Source organism: Oncorhynchus clarkii, chromosome 29 (assembly GCF_045791955.1).
Source record: "Oncorhynchus clarkii lewisi isolate Uvic-CL-2024 chromosome 29, UVic_Ocla_1.0, whole genome shotgun sequence".
In the NCBI taxonomy this organism is placed as follows: Eukaryota; Metazoa; Chordata; class Actinopteri; order Salmoniformes; family Salmonidae; genus Oncorhynchus; species Oncorhynchus clarkii.
This window is the reverse complement of record NC_092175.1, coordinates 30419228-30439991: the sequence shown is the minus strand read 5'-3', so window position 1 is coordinate 30439991 and position 20764 is coordinate 30419228.

Genomic DNA, 20764 nt, shown 5'->3' with positions numbered 1-20764 from the left:
TTTGCCATGCAGTTTTGATCATGCCTTTGTGATGTCACTTCCCTGTAGAAGAGTCCTTCCTCGGGTGTACACTGACGTGTCTGTGTGTGTTTATACCACGTGAAACCTCAGTACCTGACTGACGAGCTCCAACAGGTTTTTTCTGTGTTTGGTGTAAATGTCATCACTGCAGGGGAGATTGAGGAGGGGGGAGTATCGCTGTTATAATTGCCACAGCTGTTGGGTTTATTGTTATAATGGTCTATTTTAGTGTACGCTGATAAAATAGGCTTAGACTCAATGGTCACCAACATTGTACTAAAAGCTGTTGCTGTTTAAATGGTAAGGTCACCAGTATGCATCATCAAAGGTTATGTTACTAACAAAGTTAGAACAAGAATGGTGACAAAACTACAAGCTTAATTCACTGTAATAATGCCTGTATACTTAATGTTGTAGGTGGAATGCTATTATCACTATCCAGCTGGGAGAATGTACACATCCACCCACTGTGGTTTCAGTTTAGCAGAGCTGCCTTAGATGCAGGTTCTAATGACAGAGGCTGTGATAGACACCATTTCACTCCCTCTACAACTGCTGCTGAACAAATGGACAGATGCTGCTGCTAAGGGGGAGTACATGTTATGTATATAACAATTTGACAAATTCATACATGAACAAAACGTTTTTAATGTTATGTCTGATAATAACTGCAGCAATTAAATGTTAAACTCTGTCAATATTTATAACCAGAAAACATTCCAGGTGTGTAACCAAATGTAGTTCTCCACAGTGTTTGGCTCTTACCTGTTCTTGTCCTCCTAAAATCCCAAAATAAATCCTAAAGTTCCTTATAAGGTTGAAAAAATGTCCCCTCTGATACACCTTGGGAAGATCTACTGGGACGTCACAACAAAAGCCAAAGGGTTGTGTCCTCCTGTCTGTCCCCTTCCTATGACAATGGTCTGCAGCACGTAGGGCTCCAAAGGAGCAACCAAAAACACACAGCAATGGTATTTCCACTCCTAACCCCAAACACACTCATTAACAAACAGAAAAACCCACATTCACTGACGCACACCAAAAATCGGTCTGACGAGTGGTTCATTAGGGCAGAATGCATCATGCAAAGTGCTGGCTCCCAGTCTCATTCCTTTCTAGTGAAGTTCGATGAGAGATATGTTATCCACTGCATTCCTGGAGCCGTTGGGCTCTCCAAGGTGCAGAGGAGTGGAGAGGAGAGGAGAGGAGAGGAGAGGAGAGGAGAGGAGAGGAGAGGAGAGGAGAGGAGAGGAGAGAGAGAGAGAGAGGTGGATAGAAGAGGGAGAGGAGAGGAGAGAGAGAGAGAGAGAGAGAGAGAGAGAGAGAGAGAGGGGGGAGGGGAGTTGGGAAGAGAGAGGAGGGGGCAGAGGAGAGGAAGGAAGAGGAGAGGATGGAAGAGGAGAGGAGGGAAGAGGAGAGGAGGGAGAGGTGGAAAGTGGAGAGGAGAGAGAAAGGTGGAAAGAGGAGGGAGAGGGGAGGAGTGGGTGGAAGAGGAGAGGAGGGATAAGAGAGAAGGGAAGGGGAGAGGAGTGGAGAGGAGTTGGGGGAAGAGAGAGATGGAAAGAGGAGGGAGAGGGGAGGGGAGGGTAGGAGAGGAGAGTAGGGAAGAGGAGAGGAGGGAGAGAAGGGGAGAGGAGGGAGAGAAGGGAAGAGGAGAGGAGAGTAGAGGAGGGAAGAGTAGAGGAGGGAGATGAGAGGAGGGAAGAGGAGAGGAGAGGAGGGAAGAGGAGAGGATGGAAGAGGAGAGGAGGGAAGAGGAGAGGAGGGAGAAGAGAGAAGGAAAGGGGAGAGGAGTGGAGAGGAGTTGGGGGAAGAGAGAGATGGAAAGGGGAGGGGAGGGGAGGGGAGGGGAGGGGAGGGGAGGGGAGGGGAGTAGGAGAGGAGAGGAGAGGAGAGGAGGGAGAGAAGGGGAGAGGAGGGAGGGAAGAGGAGAGTAGAGGAGGGAAGAGTAGAGGAGGGAGATGAGAGGAGGGAAGAGGAGAGGAGGGAGAGGAGGAAAGAGGAGAGGAGGGAAGGAGAGAGAGGTGGAAAGGGGCGGGAGAGCGGAGGAGATGAGGGAAGAGGATAGGAGGGAGAGGAGAGGAAGGTAGGGAAGAGGAGAGGATGGAGAGAAGCGGAAAGGCGGGAAGAGGAGAGAAGTGGAGGGAATAGGAAAGAAGAGGAGGGAAGAGATGAAGAAGAGGAGAGAAGGGAAGATATGTTTTATTGTTATTTATCAGTATCCTCAGCCCCCCTACTTCCCGCGGTTATGGGGATACCTAGTCAGATGCATTGAACCGAAACGTGTCTTCTGCATTTTTTAACCCAACCCCTCTGAATCAGAGAGGTGTGAGGGGCTGCCTTCATCAAGGCTCAAGAGAACAGCAGATTTGTCCTTACCAGCTAGAGGATTCAAACCAGCAACCTTTCAGTTACTGTCCTAACGCTCTTAAGCTCTAGGCTACCTGGCGCCCCGAGAGGGGGAGAGTATGGAAGAGGAGGCGAGGGAAGAAGAGAAAAGGGAGAGGAGGCATAGAAGAGGAGGAAGAGGAGAGGAGAGGAGGGAGGAGGAGAAGAGGGGAGAGGAGAGGAGAGGAGAGAGAGGAGGGAGGAGGAGAGGAGGTGAGAAGAAGGCAGTGGAGGGAGAGTTTGTAGGAGGTCGAAGTCAGGTGGGAGGAGAACTTTACTGCCATTCTCTGTTGGATCAAAGGACTAGTGGAAGCTCGTCCGGCTGGGCGAAACCTGTCTCTTCTCCTGATAGGCCCATTCAACAATAGTTAGCATACCTGTTAGCATTCCTGTTCCATTGTTGCAGATAGAGCAGAGATAACAGTCCCATGATACTCCACAGCTGGTTGGATGAAACCACAGAAACTAGATTTACCGGCAGGATTGCCTTTATGCTTCTCTATCGAGATGTCATCAACCGAGAGACACTGTGAGCACTGATAGACTTACAGCAATATAGTCTGGTTCCCTTCAATGTTTCGTCATGCACCTGTAGTCTGTAAAGCCGACTGTTTGCATAACTACACCTTATTGACGGATGGTTGCGCTGTCTAATTCTGTGGAAACTCAGTGCCAAATTAAAAATAAATGGGCTGGAAATATTCCACAGAATTGTCTGTATGCAGAGCCATGTGCTGTCTTAGTGAGGTAGCATTGGTAGTGGGATGAGCTGTGTGCTGTCTTAGTGAGGTAGCATTGGTAGTGGGATGAGCTGTGTACTGTCTTAGTGAGGTAGCATTGGTAGTGGGATGAGCTGTGTGCTGTCTTAGTGAGGTAGCATTGGTAGTGGGATGAGCTGTGTACTGTCTTAGTGAGGTAGCATTGGTAGTGGGATGAGCTGTGTGCTGTCTTAGTGAGGTAGCATTGGTAGTGGGATGAGCTGTGTACTGTCTTAGTGAGGTAGCATTGGTAGTGGGATGAGCTGTGTGCTGTCTTAGTGAGGTAGCATTGGTAGTGGGATGAGCTGTGTACTGTCTTAGTGAGGTAGCATTGGTAGTGGGATGAGCTGTGTGCTCGTCCACATCATGTAGTGGCCTGGTGGTCCCTGTATGCCATGAGACAGGCTTTAGGAGGAAATTACAGTTATTAGTTTAAAATTCCAGCAGACAGAGAGACACAAATCCTGTCTGGCTGCCTGGCCTCGGTCTGTGTGTGGCAGGGCCAAGCGCTCAGCCAAGGGACAGTCACACAACTCTGAACATGGCAGCAGCAAATTAGGTCAAATCCATGCTAGAGTGAAACACGGCCTGAAGAGATTCCCAAAATAAAGGGGATGCATGGACCATCAGAGATAGGAGCGAAGAGGGCCATCGGAGCAACTCTGAGGTCTCATATACAACCCAAAGCTCACAATATCAAGACCAGTAGTACTTGTGATGCAACATAATATAAACTAGCAGACTGGTCTCATAGACTAGACATAACATAGTAAAAGTAAATCCGAGAAACTCAAATTAGTATGATATGGTTACATAAGATAGGTGCCTTTGAAGGGAAAAATAAAAAAGAGGGGTTGTGTGGGTGGGCAGGTATATAACATGAACATCTAGCAACCTGAAGCTTGTGTGTTCAAATCTCATCACAGACAACTTTACAACTACTTGCTACTTCTCAAAAACTTAGCATGTTAGCTAACCCTTCCCCTAACGCTTCCCCTAACCTTCACCCTTCCCCTAACCTTCCCCTAACCTTAACCCTTCCCCTAACGCTTCCCCTAACCTTCACCCTTCCCCTAACCTTCCCCTAACCTTAACCCTTCCCCTAACGCTTCCCCTAACCTTCCCCTAACCTTAACCCTTCCCCTAACCTTAACCCTTCCCCTAACGCTTCCCCTAACCTTCCCCTAACCTTAACCCTTCCCCTAACCTTAACCCTTCCCCTAACCTTAACCCTTCCCCTAACCTTAACCCTTCCCCTAACCCTTCCCCTAACCTTAACCCTTCCCCTAACCCTTCCCCTAACGCTTCCCATAACCTTAACCCTTCCCCTAACCTTAACCCTTCCCCTAACCTTAACCCTTCCCCTAACGCTTCCCCTAACCCTTCCCCTAACGCTTCCCCTAACCCTTCCCCTAACCCTTCCCCTAACCTTAACCCTTCCCCTAACCTTAACCCTTCCCCTAACGCTTCCCATAACCTTAACCCTTCCCCTAACCTTAACCCTTCCCCTAACCTTAACCCTTCCCCTAACCTTAACCCTTCCCCTAACGTTTCCCCTAACCTTAACCCTTCCCCTAACCTTAACCCTTCCCCTAATACTTCCCATAATCTTCCCTTAACCCTTCCCCTAACCTTAACCCTTCCCCTAACACTTCCCATAACCTTCCCTTAACACTTCCCCTAACCTTAACCCTTCCCCTAACCTTAACCCTTCCCCTAAACTTAACCCTTCCCCTAACCTTAACCCTCCCCCTAACACTTCCCATAACCTTCCCTTAACCCTTCACCTAACCTTAACCCTTCCCCTAACGCTTCCCATAACCTTCCCTTAACCCTTCCCCTAACCTTAACCCTTCCCATAACCTTAACCCTTCCCCTAACCTTAACCCTTTCCCTAACCTTAACCCTTCCCTTAACCTTAACCCTTCCCCTAACGCTTCCCATAACCTTCCCTTAACCCTTCCCATAACCTTCCCCTAACGCTTCCCATAACCTTCCCCTAAAGCTTCCCCTAACCTTAACCCTTCCCCTAACCTTAACCCTTCCCCTAACCTTAACCCTTCCCCTAACCTTAACCCTTCCCCTAACCATAACCCTTCCCCTAACACTTCCCATAACCTTCCCCTAACCTTAACCCTTCCCCTAACGCTTCCCCTAACCTTGCCCTAACACTTCCCCTAACTTTCCCCTAACACTTCCCCTAACCTTCCCCTAACACTTCCCCTAACACTTCCCCTAACCTTCCCCTAACCTTCCCCTAACCATCCCCTAACATTTCTCCTAACCTTCCCCTAACACTTCCCCTAACCTTCCCCTAACACTTCCCCTAACCTTCCCCTAACCTTTCCCTAACGCTTCTCCTAACCTTCCCCTAACCCTTCCCCTAACCTTCCCCTAACACTTCCCCTAACCTTCCCCTAACACTTCCCATAACCTTAACCCTTCCCCTAACGCTTCCCCTAACCTTAACCCTTCCCCTAACCTTCCCCTAACACTTCCCCTAACCTTAACCCTTCCCCTAACACTTCCCCTAACCTTCCCCTAACACTTCCCCTAACCTTCCCCTAACACTTCCCCTAACACTTCCCCTAACCTTCCCCTAACCTTCCCCTAACCATCCCCTAACATTTCTCCTAACCTTCCCCTAACACTTCCCCTAACCTTCCCCTAACACTTCCCCTAACCTTCCCCTAACCTTTCCCTAACGCTTCTCCTAACCTTCCCCTAACACTTCCCCTAACCTTAACCCTTCCCCTAACACTTCCCCTAACCTTCCCCTAACACTTCCCCTAACCTTAACCCTTCCCCTAACCCTTCCCCTAACCTTAACCCTTCCCCTAACGCTTCCCATAACCTTAACCCTTCCCTTAACACTTCCCCTAACACTTTCCCTAACCTTAACCCTTCCCCTAACACTTCCCCTAACCTTCCCCTAACACTTCCCCTAACCTTAACCCTTCCCCTAACCCTTCCCCTAACCTTAACCCTTCCCCTAACGCTTCCCATAACCTTAACCCTTCCCTTAACACTTCCCCCTCCCCTTCACCCTTTAACCTAACCTTCACCCTTTAACCTAACCTTCACCCTTTGACCTAACCCCTGAGCGTAACCCCTAACCTTAACCCCTAGTGATAGCTAACATTAGCGTTAGCCACCTAGCTACCATTTATAACATATACGAAATGGATGATGGACATCCACAAATTAATACATGCCATACAAAACGTAACATATCATACTAAACGGAGTGTCCCCGGATCATTGTACAGAATAATACGAAATGCTCTGAGACAATGTTGAAACTAGGCTTACGTGACTGAGGTTTCATGAGGAATTTATGTACAGAATAATACGAAATGCTCTGAGACAATGTTGAAACTGGGCTTACGTGACTGAGGTTTCATGAGGAATTTATGTACAGAATAATACGAAATGCTCTGAGACAATGTTGAAACTAGGCTTACGTGACTGAGGTTTCATGAGGAATTTATGTACAGAATAATACGAAATGCTCTGAGACAATGTTGAAACTGGGCTTACGTGACTGAGGTTTCATGAGGAATTTATGTACAGAATAATACGAAATGCTCTGAGACAATGTTGAAACTGGGCTTACGTGACTGAGGTTTCATGAGGAATTTATGTACAGAATAATACGAAATGCTCTGAGACAATGTTGAAACTAGGCTTACGTGACTGAGGTTTCATGAGGAATTTATGTACAGAATAATACGAAATGCTCTGAGACAATGTTGAAACTAGGCTTACGTGACTGAGGTTTCATGAGGAATTTATGTACATGTAGTTGTAACAGCCCAGGGCAGCCCAGCTCTCTCAAGGGTCCAGTTCTAGATTGTGTAACACAACATGACTAGTAGTCTCCCTGTTGATGGACCAGGCAGGGCACTTCTTCAGGGCACTTCTTCAGGGCACTTCTACCCTACTAGGGACCCAGACAGAGAGGAAAACCAACCTGACTCACTCAACACAACAACTACTCTGAAGATCCCTCCTAAACATTCTCACCATCAATTGCGTACACAAAGTCAGTGTTAGGACATCATTAATGAGAGTACTAATAGGAAGTCAGTGCAAACGCTGATTCACATTGTTGCTGATTCATTCTCAGAAACCATGTGGGGAATATAAAGCTATATCCTGTCATAGTTCTGTGGAGCAAACAAAGCACAACCCTACACTTGTGAGTGTACTGGCAGAGTTGTGTCCCATGAACGGCTATTCATATCAGAATCAGCCTGATCCCTTCTCATCAGTGTGAAATCTCCCAATGACCCCTGGTACCATTCCAGTTACAGAGACAAGGAACATGAAAGCTGTCCGTGTCTGAGTTTGAGTGAATGTGAAGTCCCTTACTGTAGTTACTGCAGAATGAACTGTAACTCTTCTATTGGTAACTTGTGTCTGGCCCGGCCTGTGCCGGTTAAATACCACAAGACAGGATTGTTAACTATAAACCCATTTCCCTTCTAAATTCAACTCTATGGTAACCACTGCCAAGCCCTATTCTCAGCAGTTCACACAAAGTGTTGAAACATCTCTGTTTTTTCAGTAATTGCAGTAATTACTCAAAAGCCAGAGCCCGAATTAGTGACCTTGTCATGATGTCTAATATCAGAGTCCTCCCCTGATGAGGGGGATTCTTAGCAAGTCAGTCTAGTGAAAAGTCAGTCTAGTGAAAAGTAGCCAGTGGTGCCAAATGACCTGGTGTCGACCTCAGGATGAAGATGTCCTGTTTAATTGCCAACCAGAGCTCCAGTACAACAGCCTTCCCCTGTATCAAATCACTTTCACCATCACCCTTCTGCAGGCAGATGGAACCCAGACTCCTGATCCTCATGCCAAACTCCTAGTGGATTCCTTAGACAATGAATCCATGCAGTGGCAAGTCCTACACATTCCTAGGGAAAGGCAACAAATAAAGGGATGAACTCGTCATGCCCTGACAAGCCACCTGATGGCAGACAAACCATGTTTTTGTTCTGGCCAATGCCAGACGTGGTAAAGCAAGTGGTTCAGTTGAGCTGGAGCTACAGGGCAGATCTGTTCATTCAGGTAGGTTTTTGGAGTGGCCTGTGTGAACTTTTGCCCCTAACCTCTCTGGCAGCTTCATGAAATGTTCCTACGCGCCCTTGCGCCCAATCCCCCTCGTGGGTAACATACTGTACTGAATTTTTAGTCCCCTAATCTAACCTTAACCCTGGAGATAGGGCCCAGAGACATACAAATATACTTTGTTGTATTACACTTTTTCTGAAATATTTTATTATATGCAAATAAGGCAATACATGCGAGTTCAGTGGGATGCAGACTGTGGCCTTCTCTCAATTGGATTAGCTCACCTCCTGCGTCCTCTCTCCTCCGTCCTCTCTCGTATCATTTCCAAAAAAGGTCAGAGGTAATCGAGGAAAGTCAATGAGGAGAGTGAATGTGGACAGAAATGCACTGGTTTAAAATGAGACAGCCCTTCGTCACTCCCACGTCATAAGGCAAATTATCCGAAAAGAAATATGTAAAATAAAATAAAAATGTCAAAACACAAATGTAGCTAGTTGTGCAATACATTTCCTAGATAAAAGGAAAAGTAGGCCTGTCATGTTGTTTTCAAATATATGCATGCTTTTCTCCTCCCACAATGCAACAACTGATTGAAAGGGGGTCAACTACCTCTTACATTATTATGATCCACTTCCATGTCATTGAGTGAATATGAACACACAGCTTTAATAATTAAGGAATACATTTTGTGTCAATTTGGGGTTGTGTGCAGTAAAGGCTTGGGAGCCTCTGCTATGGTGCAATCTTGTCTGTCCAAAGTGGTAACGGAATGTGGTCTTTTGTAGGCGAAGACACACACACACACACACACACGCATACACACACACACACAGCTTTAATGTAGTATTTTGTAGGCGAAGTCACATGCACACACACACACACACACACACACACACACACACACACACACACACACACACACACACACACACACACACACACACACACACACACACACACACACGTACACACACACACACACACGTACACACACACACACACACACACACACACACGTACACACACACACACACACACACACACACACACACACACACACACACACACACAGCTTGAATGTAGTATTTTTTAGGCAAAGTCACACACACACACACACACACACACACACACACACACGTACACACACACACAATATGTAGTAACTTACTTTGAAGAGATGGTGATTGTGCCTGAATAGCGATTGGTAGTCAGTGTACTTCTCTTTGAAACCTTTTACTACAGGGGCTGAATCAGGGTCACACGGAGTGTTTCTTGGTAGTCTTAAACAAATCTACTTTGACACAAAAGTATACACCTCAAACACATGGTTATGGGCAAATCATAAAGAAGACAGCTGTACCATGTCAGTTATAGAGTTGAAATGTGTTCAAGTATGAGTTTGCATCCCAGTATTACACTTTATATACATGACACTTTATATACATGATACTTTATATACATGATACATGTTTCAATATGCTACTACATGTAAATACATCACTGTAAAAGGACTAGTAGAGAGAATACTACAGACACTGGAATCATTGAACAAAATCTGATATTCATTGATAAAATACAATAAAATCACAACATAGGTTTCTTTGAATCAAAGCAAAAATAATTAACAACAAAAAAAGAAAAAAACTACAGTAAAACATCAACTGCAGTGTTCCTCACCTGGCTTACTGTAAAAAGCCAAACAAAGGGTTGATTACTGTACTTCTATATTTCCATCAACCTTGTCTTGTGGATTTGACCACAGGTTCTCATCTACATCACAATGGATGTTTTCATTAGCCAAACATCTTGGGAAGAATCTTTGGGCATGGCGAATCCAGGCCTGACACGGGTCTGCCGTGATGTCATTGCATGGCGAATCCAGGCCTGACACTGGTCTGCCGTGATGTCATTGCATGCGTCATCCATGGGCTGGAGAAGGGCGGCTTGTCCGTGAGGGCGCCTATCTTCCACCTCCATGTGGAGAAAAATTCCTCAATCGGGTTAAGGAAAGGAGAGTATGGGGGTAAGTACAGGGTGGTAAATTGTGGATGGGCCTGAAACCATGCTTGCACCATCTGAGCATGGTGGAGCCTGACATTATCCCACACAATGACATAGGTCATGCCATCAGCTCTACAGACCTGATTTAGCTCATCAAGGATGAGTTACATTCGAACAGCGAATCATGTGGCTGCCTGCAACTCAATATATAGAGTATATAGAGTAGAGAGCTTTAGATGTTGTTCGACCAAACATTAGAACAGGCAAGATGAGTAATCTAAGCAACTTTGACCGTGGTATGATTGTTGATGCCACACATGGTGATTCCAGCATCTCAGAAACAGCTTCCCTCCTGGGATTTTTACGCACTACAGTCTCTAGAGTTTACAGAGAATGGTGCGATAAACAAAACACATTCAGTGAGCGGCAGTTCTGCGGGCAAAAACACTTGTTAATGAGAGAGGTCAGAGGAGAATGTCCACTCATTCAAGCTAACAGAAAGGCCACAAATGCTCAAATAACAGCTGTTTAAAACAGTGGTGTGCAGAAGGGCATCTCTTAACGTACAACACCGTGAATAATTCAGGTTGTTGTGGAGGCAAAAGGGGGTCCTACCCAGTACTAGATAGGTGTACCTAACAATAATGTCAAATCTGAAAACATGGTCTGGAAAAGTGGTACATGGGACCATAGAAACATTGTCTGATAAGAATGATGATGTAATATTACATCCATAGATAATGTAGTCCAATTGGTTCATGTTCCACGGTAATTGGTGTCAATGGATCTCGATATCCTGAAACTTTCATGATCTAAACATGGAATATTGTTTGTCAGTTTCCACAAAACTATGCATTAAGAGTAATGCAACAGTCACTTATCATTTTGATCAGTTGTATCAATTGATAGTTAGATAATTGTAATGAAATGAATAGACAGTCATTTCAGATGTAATGTGTGAATAGACAGTCATTTCAGATGTAATGTGTGAATTGCATTTTGAAATGGTAATACTTTGATGTTAAGTTGTGTCATTTTGAACAGGTGATTGTAGTTCAATGAACAAATGATCTTATCTTTATGTGTATTGTATCCAAGCAATTGGAAAAAGTGTTAAGAGTTTTGAAAAATTGACATTTGTCACGCCCTGGCCTTATATATAGTATTTTGTGTTTTCTTTATTATTTTGGTCAGGCCAGGGTGTGACATGGATATGTATGTGGTGTGTTTTGTCTAGGTTTTTTTTTTGTAGGTTATGGAATTGTGGTTAGTGAAGTAGTCTAGGTAAGTCTATGGTTGCCTAGAGTGGTTCTCAATCAGAGGCAGGTGTTTATCGTTGTCTCTGATTGGGAACCATATTTAGGCAGCCATATTCTTTGAGTATTTCGTGGGTGATTGTTCCTGTCTCTGTGTTTGTTTGCACCAGATAGGGCTGTTTTGGTTTTTCATGTTTATTGTGTTTGTATTTTCATCTTTATTAAAGATGTTTATAAATAACCACGCTGCATTTTGCTCCTCCTCTCTTTCACCAGAAGAAAACCATAACATTTTGATCATCGGTTGTGAGTTTTATGTCTAGAGTTTTGAAAAATGACATCAAGGTTTCTGAAATTAGTGCCAAAGTGATTGTAAAAAACTGTAATATGCTCATACAACAAAATACAACAAGTGTGTGTGTGTTTGGTTTGGTATTGTGACAGCAAAATTATCATTTCTATTGTGAAATGCACTCCGTTAAGACTACTACACTGACTATGTTGTGTCTGATGTGTGAAACACTGATACAATCTCAGGAAATAAGTAGAAATTGTATTAATAATATCCAATACAACGTGTGCGAGAGAGAGTAGAGAGAGAGAGTAGAGAGTAGAGAAGAGGAAGTGTTGTACACTGAATGCTACTCTGTGTTACAGTATGTTGTCATAGTGATGTTAAAACACTTTCTCACATCTTTTTATTTATTTATTTAACCCTCAATTAACTAGGCAAGTCAGTTAAGAACAAATTCTTATTTACAATGACGGCCTACCCCTGCCAAACCCGGACGACGCCGGGCCAATTGTGCACCGCCCTATGGGACTCCCAATCACAGCCAGATGTGATGCAGCCTGGATTCAAACCAGGGACTACAGTGAAGCCTCTTGCACTGGGATGTAGTGTCTCAGACCACTGCGCCACTCCGGAGCCCAAGTCATTCCACGCCTATAGAGGAAATTGGTCTGTACTTGAGTCTATATCAGCACTGTCCTCCCCATTTCCTGGTTTGGCATCACCATTATCAGGCGGTAGGTCATACCAGTACCTACTGGGTAAACAACACTGAGAACCAGACAGTCGGACACTGTGGTAGAAAACATGCTCAGGAAGTATATCCAGAAGATTTCCGTTTTTACTGAAGACTTTTTATTATGTGGAGTATTTATCTCTTATGCTGTGGTTAGCAGTTTGCTGTCCACCCATTTCCAAGACCCCTCTTCAGCTATGTCAGACCAATCTAGATGTTGATGCTAATCTTGTTGAGGTTGTTGATAAAGATGTTGTCAACAAATGCAATAGGCTATACTGTATGTGTAAAATACTAGAAAATACATTATGGACCATAGATTACTATGGAAAACATCTATATCCCTCCACTCTTTTCTTACTATCTCTCTACTCTCTCTCCCTATTCTCTCTCTACTCTATATCTCTCTACTCTCTCTACTCTATTCTCTCTCTACTCTATATCTCTCTACTCTCTCTCCCTATTCTCTCTCTACTCTATATCTCTCTACTCTCTCTACTCTATTCTCTCTCTACTCTATATATCTTTACTCTCTCTCCCTATTCTCTCTCTACTCTATATCTCTCTACTCTCTCTACTCTATATGTCTCTATTCACTCTCTCTACTCTATATCTCTCTACTCTCCCTATTCTCTCTCTACTTTATATCTCTCTACTCTCTCTCCCTATTCTCTCTCTACTCTATATCTCTCTACTCTCTCTCCCTACTTTCTCTCTATTCTATATCCTACTCTCTCTACTCTATATCTCTCTATTCACTCTCTCTACTCTATATCTCTCTACTCTATCTCCCTATTCTCTCTCTCTACTCTCTCTCCCTACTCTCTCTCTATTCTATATCTCTACTCTCTCTCTACTCTATATCTCTCAACTCTCTCTCCCTATTCTCTCTCTACTCTATATCTCTCTACTCTCTCTCCCTACTCTCTCTCTATTATATATCTCTACTCTCTCTCTACTCTATATCTCTCTACTCACTCTCTCTACTCTATATCTCTCTATTCTCTCTCCCTACTCTCTCTCTACTCTATATCTCTCTACTCACTCTCTACTCTATATCTCTCTATTCTCTCTCCCTACTCTCTCCCTACTCTCTCTCTATTCTATATCTCTACTCTCTCTCTACTCTATATCTCTCTACTCTCTCTCTCTACTCTATATCTCTCTACTCTGTCTCTTCTATATATCTGTACTCTATATTTCTACTCTATATTTCTTTACTCTCTCTCCCTCTATTCAGCTCTCTCTCTCATTCTTTCTCTCTACTCTATATCTCTACTCTCTATATCTCTACTCTCTATATCTCTACTCTATATCTCTCTCTACTCTCTCTCTTTCTCTCTCTCTACTCTGTCTCTATCGCTCTCTCTACTCTCTCTCTACTCTCTCTCTCTCTATTCTCTCTCTCTACTCACTCTCTCTCTCTACAATCTTTCTCTCTCTCTACTCTCTCTCTCTACTCTCTCTTTCTCTCTCTCTACTCTATCACTCTCTCTACTCTCTCTCTACTCTCTCTCTCTCTCTCTACTCTCTCTCTCTCTCTCTCTACTCTCTCTCTCTACAATCTTTCTCTCTCGCTACTCTCTCTCGCTACTCTCTCTCTCTCTCTCTCTCTACTCTCTTTCTCTTTCTCCAGTATTTATATTTATTATGGATCCCATTAGCTGCTGCCAAAGCAGAAGCTACTCTTCCTGGGTTCCAGAAAAATTAAAGCAGTTTATACAATTTTATAACATTACAATACATTCACAGATTTCACAGCACACTGTGTGCCCTCAGGCCCCTACGCCACCACTACCACATATCTACAGTACTAAATCCATGTGTACGTATAGAGAGTATGTTATCGTGTGTGTGTGAGTGTGTGTGTGTGTATGTGTGTGTGTGTGTGTATGCATGTGTCTGTGCCAATGTTTGTGTTGCTTCTCAGTCCCTGCTGTTCCATAAGGTGTTTTTTTTTATCTGTTTTTGAAATATAATTTCACTGCTGGCATGAGTTACTTGATGTGGAATAAAGTTCCATGTAGTCATAGCTCTATATAGTACTGTGTGGCTCCCAGAGTCTGTTCTGGACTTGGGGACTGTGAAGAGACCTCTTGTGACATGTCTTGTGGGGTATGCATGGGTGTCAGAGCTGTGTGCCAGTAGTTTAGACAGACAGCTCGGTGCATTCAACATGTCAATACCTCTCATAAATAAAAGTAGTGAGGAAGTCAATCTCCACTTTCAGCCAGGTGAGATTGACATGCACATGATTAATATTAGCTCTCTGTGTACATCCAAGGGCCAGCTGTGCTGCCCTGTTCTGTGCCAATTGCAATTTTCCTTTTTTTGTGGCACCTGACCACACGACTGAAAAGTAGTCAAGGTGCGAGAAAACTAGGGCCTGTAGGACCTGACTTGTTGATAGTGTTGTTAAGAAGGCAGAGCATCGCTTTATTATAGACATCCTTCTCCCCATCTTATCTACTACTGCATCAATATGTTTTGACCATGACAGTTTACAATCACGTGTTACTGCAAGCGGTTTAGTCATCTCAACTTGCTGAATTTCCACATTATTTATTACAAGATTCAGTTGAGGTTTAGGCTTCAGTTAGTGTTTTGTTCCAAATACATTGCTTTTAGTTTTAGAAAAAAATAGGGCTAACTTATTCCTTGCCACCCACTATGAAACTAACTGCAGCTCTTTGTTGAGTGTTGCAATCATTTTAGTCGCTGTAGTAGCTGACGTGTATAGTGTTGAGTCAACCGCGTACATAGACACTTTGACTTTACTCAAAGTCAGTGGCATGTCGTTAGTAAAAATTTTAAAAAGCAAGGGGCCTAAACAGCTACCCTGGGGAATTCCTGATTCTAACCGGATTATATTTGAGAGGCTTCCATTAAAGAACACCCTTTGTGTTCTGTTAGACAAGTAACTCTTTATCCACATTTTAGCAGGGGGTGTAAAGCCACAACACATATGTTTTTTCAGCAGCAGACTTTGATCGATAATGTGAAAAGCTGCACTGAAGTCCAACAAGACAGTCCCCACAATCATTTTATCATCAATTTCTCTCTACCAGTCATCAGTTTTTTGTGTAAGTGCTGTGCTTGTTGAGTGTCCTTCCCTATAAGCGTGCTGAAATTCTGTTGTCAATTTATTTTCTGTGAAATAGCATTGTATCTGGTCAAACACACATTTTTCCAGAAGTTAACAAAGGGTTGGTAACAGGCTGATTGGTCGGCTATTTGAGCCAGTAAAGGGGGCTTTACTATTCTTGGGTAGTAATGACTTTAGATTCCCTGCAGGCCTGAGGGCACACGCTCTCTAGTAGGCTTAAATTGAAGATGTGGCAAATAGGAGTGGCAATATCGTGTGCTATTATCCATCCAGATTGTCAGACCCCGGTGGCTTGTCATTGTTGATAGACAACAATATTTTTTTCACCTCTTCCACACTTAATTTACGGAATTCAAAAGTACAATTCTTGTCTTTCATAATTTGGTCCAATATACTTGGATGTGTAGTGTCAGCGTTTGTTGCTGGCATGTGATCTCTAAGTTTGCTTATCTTGCCAATCAAAAAGTCATTAATGTAGTTTGCAATATCAATGGGCTTTGTGATGAATGAGCCATCTGATTCAATGTTGGCTTTTTTCCCCAAAATGTAATTTAAGGTGCCCCAAAACTTTTTACCATCATTCTTTATATAATTGATCTTTGTTTTATAGTGTAGTTTCTTTTTCTTTTTCTTTAGTTTAGTTACATGGTTTCTTAATTTGCAGTACGTTTGCCAATCAGTTGAGCTGCCAGACTTAATTGCTATACCTTTTTCCTCATCCCTCTCAACCATACAATTTTTTAATTCCTCATCAATCCAAGGGGATTTAACAGTTTTTACAGTCATTTTCTTAATGCGTGCATGCTTATTAGTAACTGGAATAAGTAGTTTCATAAATGCATCAAGTGCAGCATCTGGTTGCTCCTCATTACACACCACAGACCAGCAAATATTCTTTACATCATCATCATATGAATCACTACAAAACTTCTTATATGACCTCTTATACAGCCTTTGGAACTGTGGTTTTCCTAGATATGGCTATTATATTGTGATCACTACATCCTATGGATTTGGATACTGCTTTAAAGCAAATATCTGCAGCATTAGTAAAGATGTGATCAATACATTGGCTGTTTTTTGGAGTCTTTAATGCTAAATCAGTTCTTACAAATCCATTTTCCAATGTTCCCGAGCTAGCCTTCCTGATGTCATTTGACTCCACATGGACTACGACAGTGTCAGCCCCCGGCATTTGTGGTAGAACAGTCGGAAGCAGCCTTGTTATGTCCTCTACTCGTGCTACTGGGTAGCACAGGGTTTTTGCCTTGGGGACCGAGATGTTTCTCACCATAGAGCTGCCTATGATGACAGCCAGTGATGTTGAATGGGCCGATTTCTCAGGCAGCCTCATCTCTCTCTCTCTCTCTCTCTCTCTCTCTCTCTCTATCACCTCTTCCTCCTTGCTTTTTATGATCACCAGGTGTGCTACTCTGTTGATACAGTGCAGTCTGCTCTCCTCCCATGTTTTAGTCTTGGTGGAAATGTAGTACCAACCTTTAAAATCATCTCTCTCTTCCTCTCTAGCTGGTCTCTCTCTTTAGTCAGGTTGTTGTAACTGGTCTGTTGCTGGTCTCTCTCTTTAGCAAGGTTGTTGTAACTGGTCTGTAGCTGGTCTTTCTCTTTAGTCAGGTTGTTGTAACTGGTCTGTAGCTGGTCTTTCTCTTAAGTCAGGCTGTTGTAACTGGTCTGTAGCTGGTCTTTCTCTTTAGTCAGGTTGTTGTAACTGGTCTGTAGCTGGTCTTTCTCTTTAGTCAGGTTGTTGTAACTGGTCTGCAGCTGGTCTCTCTCTTCAGTTGCATTGGTCTTGTAAAGGTAAAAACTTGAAGAACCCCTTTGGTTCCAGGTAGAACCCTTTTGGGTTCCATGTAGAACCCTTTCTACAGAGGGTTCTACCTAGAACCAAAAAGGGTTCTACCTGGAACCAAAAAGGGTTCTCCTACGGAGACAGCCAACGAACCCTTTTGGAACCCTTTTTTCTAAGTGTAGATAAACTTACAGTGGACAGACATACCTATTATCCCAGCCAATAGCAGAACACACAGCAGCCCCAGACACACCGCAACAGCTATGAAGGGTCTCTTCCCTGTGCTACTAAGCTCTGTGGACACATAAAAAGATGTGTATATTATTTGTGTGTATAGTATGTGTGTGTGTGTACATTATCTGAGTGTTCAGGTTGTACTGTGCTTCCTGGGGTCACTGCATCCTCAGTCTCTTTCTCCATCCAGGAGATGTGTTTGGAGTTTTGCTCTTCATAGACACCATCATAGTTGTCAGCTCCATTTTCAAATGGGTCCCCTAAAATACACTGTTTTCCACGAACATCTTCATAGACATAAGCAGTGGACCCAGACATCTCCATGGTCTACCACTGACTGTATGAAAGCTGTCCGGTGAGTTCAGTCTGGACAGGGAACTATCATACCAGGAAGATATAGACTACAAAGGGGAAGTAGAAAACAAAGGCTAGATGTTGACATATTTTAAAAATCATACAAATATCAAACAGTTCCAAGAAAATCCCCCTTCCTTTCACCTTTCTGCAGATTTGGACCCTCTGTTTCCTCCCAAATATATATCAACATGTTCAGACAGTCCAGGATTAGAAACATGGATCATGATAATGTCCATAACATTGATGAGTAGGTAGGCTTAAAGCTCATTATGGTGACCATTTTTAGATTATGGTGGCCATTTTATAATTACCCCCAAAATAGTAGAAATTAGTATAGATAACATAACACAGCTCAGAAAATGGTTTTCTATCATTCCGTTTTTGTTTTACATTCATAGGTGCCTACACCTCCCTTCAATGGTATTACAGCAGCCATATTGGATTTGGGACAAAATCCAGGATGACAGTCCAGCTCAAACCCAGCTAGCCATAAACCTAACCTAATCTTAACCTTAACTATAGCCCTAGCTTCCATGGATCTAGCGTCCATGGATCTGTCCATGGCAGAGATTCAGTCCTGCAGCAGAGGGTGTCAAAGCCACACATTCACTCTACATGGCCATTAGAACACAGGGGCATGGCCTAGAGAGCACTTATTTGCTTGTATTTTCTCCTGTTTGATCAGTGTCATGTGAGTCATTTGGGGTTGTGCATGAAGCGATTGTAATGATTCACAAGGGAAATTGTGCTACGTATTGTGTGGATGCATTATATCTGTTGTGCTTCTGTACAGGAATAACAAATGTTGTGACAGTGTTCACAACAAACGAATCAGGGACTCAGACAAAGCAGACGTGTTTTCTTTGTAATCACATTTATTTATTTGTGATCTTTTTATATGACAGCAATGTGCACAAAAATGGAAGCTTCGGAGTCTAATTTCACGCAGTTTTGATCTTTACATTGTATAGTTGTGTCCATATAAGGACCATAGAAAACCCCCTACCTAACCCAATATCGGTACATGCATTACTGTACTAAGCATGCAATCTTACTTTAAAAAAAATCTTACTTAGAAATGTTTAGTTTTACAAAGATAAGTTACTTTTTATGACAGAATTCACCAGAACTAAATGGACAAACGTCATCTCAGCAAGACACACATGTTGAATTCTATAATTTTGTAAACTATCCTCTAAACTACAGAACCTTTGTTTCTTTGCCTTCTAAAGTCTATAGCAGTAGAAATATCCATGTGCAAAATGAATACCTCACAAGAAATATTCATTTAAACAAAGGCCAAAAAGTGGGCATGACTGAGAATCATACACATGGACAGCCAAATAATCAACACATGAGATGGAGTTCAGACAATCATGATTATGTTTTTCTGTGCTATGAATAATCAGTAATGACCACAGATTTATAATCCATGGCTGATAGGGGATGATTTATGACTGTTTATTCTGTTTTTGACATGCCTTCAAAGGTAAACTGGACTTTGCGTTGTTCCAAATAATTAATTTAAACATTGTTTAGTCACTTAAGCTACATTATCTAAGAAATGAACCATTGTATCAATCTGTTTATTATTCTTGAGTAAATATTGTAGTTCATTTCTTTGCAAACCCATTAATAATAGTATTGGTTATTCATCAGAACGTCCTTGAATACAGTACTGTGACTATAGAGTATAAAGGTTTGAATGGTCCTCTATTAGAGGATTCCTAGACTAGATGAGAAAACAAAGGTTTGAATGGCCTCTATTAGAGGATTCCTAGACTAGATGAGAAAACAAAGGTTTGAATGGCCTCTATTAGGAAACTCCTAGCACCATGGTAGAATGTAGAGTATGATAAGGTACTATTTACAGACTGCCCTGTCCATTTCCAATAGACTTTGTCATATAGTGTGTATAGCATGTCTGTCCGTCTGTGTGTGTGTGGGTGTGTGTGTTTGACCAGAAGTCCTCACAAGCATTTAGCCGATTCCCACAAGCAAAAAAGGCTGTTTTAGGCTTAGGGGTAAGGTTTAGGTTCACAATTAGGTTGAGGGTTAGAATTAGGTTTGGGGGTAGGGTTATGTTTAGGGAAAATATAATTTTGAATTGAAATAAATTATTTGGTCCCCACAAGGGTAGTAAAACAAACGTGTGTGTATACAAGCATGTGTGTATCTATGTGTGCATATTTCTGTCTGTGGTCAATAGTCCTGTATCCTTCATAGGGTTGACCAACTCTCAAAAAGAATAATGGCAGAGTTTATGTAATGTATGTAATATGTAATATGTTATATTCTAGTGGATGAATATCATGAATCTGTATTGAATTATATAAGGTACACAGTAATTGTGGATGTTTTTAGCCCATACAGATGGTTAGGTGCATGTGTTGATAAATGCTTTATCTTAGGATTGTCTTATTGCATTTTTGGTTGTACTCTCCCCAGTAAAATATGAGTAACAATGAAGATATACTATAGTAAATATGATGGATTTAGGCAGATTTTGTCTGTCTGTATGGATGCATTTACTACTAGAAAATAATTGACATGCTACTCTCTCTTCACAACCATCTTGGACACTGCTCTTCAGAGAGAAAGCATGTCTTCCAGCCGCCCTGTTAAGTTTTACCAGAGGAAACCATACAGAACAGCAGCAGTTATTTAGTGCTTGGCTGTGTTTCCAGCAGGTCTACTAATGTGCCACGGTCACAGCTGCATTGAAAGCAGTG